The sequence below is a fragment of the Dermacentor silvarum genome, chromosome 1, assembly GCF_013339745.2.
Source record: "Dermacentor silvarum isolate Dsil-2018 chromosome 1, BIME_Dsil_1.4, whole genome shotgun sequence".
Classification (NCBI taxonomy): domain Eukaryota; kingdom Metazoa; phylum Arthropoda; class Arachnida; order Ixodida; family Ixodidae; genus Dermacentor; species Dermacentor silvarum.
Window position 1 is genome coordinate 442,217,119 of NC_051154.1, and position 7,205 is coordinate 442,224,323.

Below are 7,205 nucleotides of genomic sequence, written 5' to 3' on the forward strand. Positions count from 1 at the left end.
GAGATTCACAACCTACAGCTTGTGTAAAGTGGCAGGGACCGTTTTGTACACACCTTGTCGCCGCATGCAGATCAGATTCTTGTGCTGTTCCAGCTGCAGAAATGTATTAGGTTCCTATGCGGTGTAGAGATGCCTCTGGGTCACGAAATCTTGACATCCCTAAACAATAATAAATGTTCAATTTACTGTAATCCCTGCTGAAACTGCAAGCTTGCGAATTAACAAGATCATGTTACATTCTGAAAGTCTCATACAACCAACTACACGAAGCTGCATCTGGTTGTGCAAACACCTGATTGTTACATCACGGGCGGTTATTTAACATGAAATGAAACGCAGCAACCTAAATCTACTATCAAAGCTTCACGCAAACGCACGTCTGTAGTAAGTGAAATGGAATTGTACTACGAGAAAATTCCTTAGCACAAAAAAGTGTTCCAAAATCGAATTTCTTTATGCGGTGGAACAGCATTGTCTCGAAGGACGATGCACTGGAAACTACAAGAACAAACGCCCTATTTTTCAGTAGAAAAAAAATTCGATGAAAAAGTTGCAGTGGCTTAGCTCGGCTATGCCAGTATATACGTAGCGTTAGCAAAGGTTCAGCTGATTATTCTTAGCTTTCCTGGTTGTCTAGATTGTCAAGGATTAGCCTGATTGTCATGCTTACTGCTGCTCCATGGCACATACGCGGTATACGTATTATATGGCACATGTATATAGCCTTCTTCTGTTCATTCCTCCTACGCTCAACCGCTAATTGCCAGGCAACTACTGCGGGATCCGATGAGTCAAGCTTCTCCGTTCTTCTGCGCTGTTGAGCAGCATTTGCCTCTCTCCTTCTCCATGGCTATACCACACTGGCAACGCCAGTCAGAAGCGCAGCGGCTCCAGCGCAGTGTCAGACGGCGACTGCACAGCGAGCGCGCGCCGGCGCCAGTGCGTCTACCACGGCTACGATGTCACTCCTCTGGAATGCGCAGACCGGGGCGTGAGTCGCCGCGCGCGGCGGCGGAGTGCGCGAGAGGTGCCGGCTCCGGTGCGCAAGCCGTGTGACATCACTGATCCTTGCGCATGCGCAGCACGGCTCTTGATGTGCCGCGGGAAACGGGCTTGGCTAGGCCATGTAGCTAACGCTACAAAGAAACACTGGTGTTGTAATCTCCCTTTCTGTGAATAATCAAACATTTACAAACACACAGGCACCCAACACAAGATACAGCCTGTCTGGCGACACTATGTAGGACATTCGCATGCAAACTAAAATCTGGCCATGCGTCAGACACAACAATCTAGTACCGTCTCGCGCAGCCGTTAGCTGACGTACAGCCTCCCGCATTTTAACTATATCGCACCAGCATACTATGAAATGGGCGTGCGTCGTCCTGAGAAGAACAGCTTAGCAGATGACGCTTGCGCTGGAGACTTCTTTATGCGCGTCTGCTTAATTTTCTCGGTCTCGCTCAGTATCGCCGTCGAATGCGCTAAAATGACCCATGGCTCGCGCAGTATAGTTACAAATGCGGAAGGCTGTACTTCTAGAAATACCTATTACAAAAATTATGTACACAAGCAGTAACCTTTCCTGGTTGAATTCTTTTTTACCATTCAGGTCAAACAATCACCGGCGCTAGCATACGTTATAGCTGAAAGCAAATACATGATAACGCTCCTGGCAACGTCCATAAGTTTCAGGAGATTTTTCGTGAAACTGTTCGCTAAATGTGCACTGAGACATGAAACAACGAACATTCGAAAAAACACATTTATCATTGTGGTTGCTTTAATAATCATCTCGTGATCCGTATAACAATTCACACTTCACGAACCACTGACTACAAAACTTCGCGCAAGCGCCGGACTTACCTTTCTAGGCGGTAGTCGACAAATGCCTCCTTCATGTCAGGTCCCGGCGTCGACTGCACGACGATCCTTCCGATGTAAACACTGCTGAATTGCGGATGAACTGCAGCACGTAATACCTCAACAAATTCTTCCGTGCACTGTGATCCGATGCGATATTATCAGGCTTTTTTCATGAGCCGGAACAAAGAAAGCGCGAGCGGGCCATAAGTACGATAATCGACATCGGCGAACCACACGAAAGATACTGCGAGCTACGTTACGCGGTCCCAGGGGCTAAGTGATCATCAATGCACGCAAGGGGCACGACATTTTCTCTCGGCACAGCGTACCACGATTAAACATCCACATCGACTTCCCTCAATGCAGCGCGCACGCACAGCAACAGGGAGCCACAGCAGAAGACGGGAAGTAATACCATCTGTAATTTTACCGGTCATGCCCCTGGGGCAGTGGCAGCGCCTCCTGGATAAAGTCCCTCCTGAGGGCACCAAAAGCGACGTGGTCTGAAGTGGGGCTGTGTGGCCTAGTTGTTACGACGTTTGCCTTGAGATCTGGGCTACGCGGGTTCGAATGCCGCTTCGGCTTATTTTTTTTTATTACCATTTTTTCCCCTCTCTGACGGCTCTCTGACGGCACCGTCGGTTGTGCCCCGGAGCCGGGCGCCGACGCGAAGCGGCTGTCGTTGGGGTGTTGCGGAGTGCTCGCGCGTGTGTAGCAATTTCAAATCTAATTTTACCGTGAATCTGTTCAAGCATTAAATTACATGGTATGACTTCATCCAGTACGACAGCTACAAAGGTCCCGTTCTAACCAGTTTATGTATAAGCCGAGTAGGCCCCTGTGTAGACCTTTTGGTGCCAGTGGGACCAGTATGAGCCAGTTTAACTGGTTTAACTACCAAACGGGTCCCCTGTTTAGACCCATTTCTGTGTCGGAGATTCCTGTTTAAACCTGTCTGCGGGCCAAATAGGCCCCTGTTTGGTGCCAGTGCCCGGTATGAACTAGTTTGTTCGCCAAATGGGGTCCCTGTTTAGACCTATTTGTGTGGGGGGGGGGTCCTGTTTAAACCTATTTGCAAGCCAAGCAGGACCCCGTTCAGACCCGTTTGTGTCTAAACGGGTCCTGTTTACACCTGTTTGTTGCCAAACAGGTCCCTGTTAAAACCAGTTTAAACTTGTATAACCCTGTTTGAATTTAAATAGGATTTTTTAGTAGGGAAGGAAGACCCAGCCTAATGTAATGTCATGGGAACATGAGGGCAGCACGACGAATTCGACAGTACACAGAAGTCCTTAAATGAAGACTCGAGCAGTACAGGCAGCGAGAGGTGTAATGTTTTGAGCGTTCGGGGTTCGAAGGGAGAGGTCGGATAAAGAGGTCAGAAGTTTTCTTAGTATGCGACAGAGTGGGGCAGAAATTACGGATACGGCTGCTCCTGTGTCGGCAAGTGCCAGGACGGCGATTCCTTCGACATACACTTCAATTACGTTGGCTGGAGAGGGACGAGGACTTGTGTATTGTGACGTGGACGCAATTCGTGCCTCGGGAACTGCGGCCATCAGTTTTGCTACTCGGTGGGTGCTGTACGGCGACGCATCGGAGAAAGCGAGCGACGACGTGGAGATGGTGAGCGGCTGGTAGACGCGGGTGGGCGATCAGAGCAAAAGGAAGAGGTAGGAAAGCTGGAAGGCAAAGAGAAAAACTGAGCGGGGAAAGGTGGCACCCGCGAGATGTTCGGAAAAGAAGCACGCGACGGCCGCAGTGGCACGCCCTATGATCAGCAGCACCACCAACAAAACATATTGGACGGTCATCGAAGGTGCGCCATTGTTGGGGGTAAGCTCTGACACGTGGCTGAGAAGTCGGAAAATGCCGTCGGTCTGGTAGCAGCATAGGTGGTGGCGAAAAGGTCGGTGGTCGATGCATAGGGGGTGGCGAGAGCGTTTGTGGTCGAGGTTGGGCTACTGCTTCGGCGTACGTGAGATGTGCAGTGACTGGCGTCGGATCACGGGCTGCAGAAATGGCGGATTTGGATGAAGTGGCGGATCGTAGCTGCCAAAGCGGGTGATGGTTCCAGGATGCAAGGCATCAAAGATAGCTGGCAAGAGACCTCTGCGCGAACGAATTCCTGAATCTTAAGAAACACAGTAGCATGGTCGTCGCCGACTCCAAGGCTGGACAGAAAGTCGGTGGGCTCAGGGAGACGTCGGGTGTGAAGTCGCCAGCGCAACTCGTCCTAGCTCTGACACAACTATATCACCTCGACGACAGTGCAAGGCCTCTTCGATAATAACATTTGAAACGCGTCGTCTTCAATACCCTTCATGATATGTTTGATCTTCTCCTCCTCTGACATCGACACGTTCACACGTTTGCAAAGGTCAACCATGTCCTTAATTCTCTCCTGTCTCTTGGGATCGTGTATGCAAACTTTCTGCTTGAAGCTTTCGTACTTCTGGCTGACTGAAAACTTGAGTAAAGCTGGTCTTGAAGACCAACCACGTAGTTAGGTTCGCTTCGTGGTTTAAAAACCATAGTTTCGCACCGTCGGAGAGATAGAATGCGACGTTTCTCAACTCGGTAACATCGTCCCACTGGTTATGGGCACTCACTACCTCATATTAGGAGATCGAATCTTCAACGTCTTTGTCATCTGTGCGGAGAAGATAGTGGGATCTCGCTGACGCACGGCACCTGCACAAGCCAGGGTGGACGAAGCCGTTGGAGGAGTGCCGCTTGCGTCATCGGGCATGATGGGGGGTAGAGTGCAACTCCGAAGTTCCAGGGTGGTCGAAACCCATCAGCCTCCGCCACTTGCTAAGAAGTTTATTAGCAACGGACGCAGCCGAACGGACAGCAGTCACAAGCGTTAGGGCCAGGACCCCAACCACGAGCTCATGCCGGTGGCGATGCTGCTGAGGCTCAGGCTACTCTTCACTTCAATACATACATCATCATCATCCTCATCAGCCTATATTTATGTCCACTGCAAGACGAAGGTCTCTCCCTGTGATCTCCAATTGCCCCTGTCTTGCGCTAGCTAATTCGAACTTGCGCCTGCAAATTTCCAAACTTTATCACCCCCCCCCTATTTTTCTTCAGTTTTCAACTGCGCTTCTCTTCTCTCGGTATCCATTGTATAACTGTAATGGCCCACCGGTTATCCATCCTACGCATTACATGGCCTGCCCAGCTCCATTGTTTCCGCTTAATGTCAACTAGAATAGCGGCTATCCCTGTTTGTTCGCCGATCCACACCGCTCACCTCCTGTCTCTTAACGTTAGGCCTAACATTTTTCATTCCATCGCTCTACTTGCGGTCCTTAATTTGTTCTCGAGCTTCTTTGTTAACCTCCAAGTTTCTGCCCCATGTGTTGGCACCGGTAGAATGCAATGATTGTACACTTTTCTTTTCAACGACAGTGGTAAGCTCCCAGTCAGTATTTGGAAATGCCTGCCGTATACACTCCAACCCAGTTTTTATTCTTCTGTAAATTTAGATCTCAGGATCAGGGTCCCCTGTGAGTGATTGACCCAGATAAACGTACTCCTTTATCGACTTGGAGGCTGACTGGCGATCCTGAATTGTTGTTCCCTTGCCAGGCTATTGAACATTATGTTTGTCTTCTGCATATTAATCTTCAACCCCACTCTTACCCTTTCTCGGTTAAGGTCCTCCATCATTTTCTGCAGTTCGTCCCCATTGTTGCTGAATAGGACAGTGTCATCTGCAAACCCCCGCAGGGGCGTCTGCGCAAGCAGGCGTTTGGTGAGTTGCGCCACCACGTACCTGAGCACACGGGGTTGGACCCTCCCACGCGTAGCCGTGCGTGGCTTAGCCGTGTCTGGGGAAAGGGGGATCCTGGAGGTTGAGCTAATGTCGGGTGTTTGGACCTTTAAGGCCCCCCGGCTGAGGCAACACACCTCTTTGGCCTCTGCTTCACATAGACGGCACCCCCGGACTGACCCACCCGGGGGAAATCGGTGCTCGCCTTTTCCTGTCCCCCTCTCCGATCTTTTTCTTCTCTATTTTTCTGTCCTCATTGTACTGTCACCTCTTCTCTTCTGTTACTTCCACACTTTCATAGGCGGCTTGGGTTAACCTTGCGTAGGTGCCCTCTCTTGGGTTTTTATATAAGGTTATAGCAGCAATGTACGGCTGGCGCCTGCAGCCTTACACGTGAAGTGCTGTAGCGTCCCCTTGTTGGACTCCGTGGTGGGTGGCTGCCATTGCTGCCGAACAACACAAAATTGTTATGGGAACGCCCGCTTTTCCTCGACTTCTTGATCGTCTCCCTCAGAAGAGGGGACGCACCGATGCGTTTCTGAATTTGTTCACCCGGCCTAAAGACATCTTCCCCCGATATCAAGTAGTACATAGTGATAGAACGGAAAGACTAGCAAGAACCGTATCCCCATTTGTAGTTGCGAAAACCTTGACCAACACGCTAGGCCCTGGCTATAAAGTCACCAAAATGCCAAGCGGGGACCTTCTGCTTGAGCTACGTGATAAGGAACAACACAACAGACTCGGCAAGCTTGTGACTTTTGGTGATGTCCCAGTTACTGTTTCACCGCATCGTTCCATGAACACAGTACGCGGGGTAGTATCCGAAGCAGACCTCATCGACCTATCTGAAACCGAGTTGTTGGAAGGAGCAACACGTCACGAATGTACAGCGCATCGTTATGAGACGGGACAACAAAGAAATTCCCACGAAACACCTGATAACCTTTGAATTAAGCGTCTTGCCACAAAGCATCGAAACAGGCTACACAAAAATAGCAGTAAGACCATATATCCCAAATCCTAGACGATGCTACCAATGCCAAAAATTCGGCCATGGCTCGCATAGCTGCCGTGGTCGACTCACCTGTGCCAAGTGTGGAGTACAAGGCCATGCCTCAGACAATTGCGAGGCTACACCTCACTGCGTAAATTGCGATGGTGACCATCCAGCGTACTCCCGGTCTTGTCCAAGCTGGAAAAAAGAGAAAGAAATTCTAACACTGAAAGTCCGTGAAAACATATCGTTCAGGGAAGCACGCAAAAGGTGCTCACCATTCCACACGACCACTTACGCTGATGCGGCGCGTCAAGGGGCAGCGTCGCAGCGGCTACTGCCACCTGCACAGCCCGCGCGCAGCCAGCTGTCGCTTGTGGCTCCTGCCCCCAGGGTGGAAGTAGCTAAGTCTACTCCACCTAACCAGCAAACAGGCCCGGTTACCCTAGGGTTGCCGGCACCACAACAGCCCTCGGTGGCAGCCTGCGCTACGCGAAGCGAACCCGCAGGCCCACCAGCAGCTCCCACGGTGGGTGCAGTCAAGGCTGCCTCACC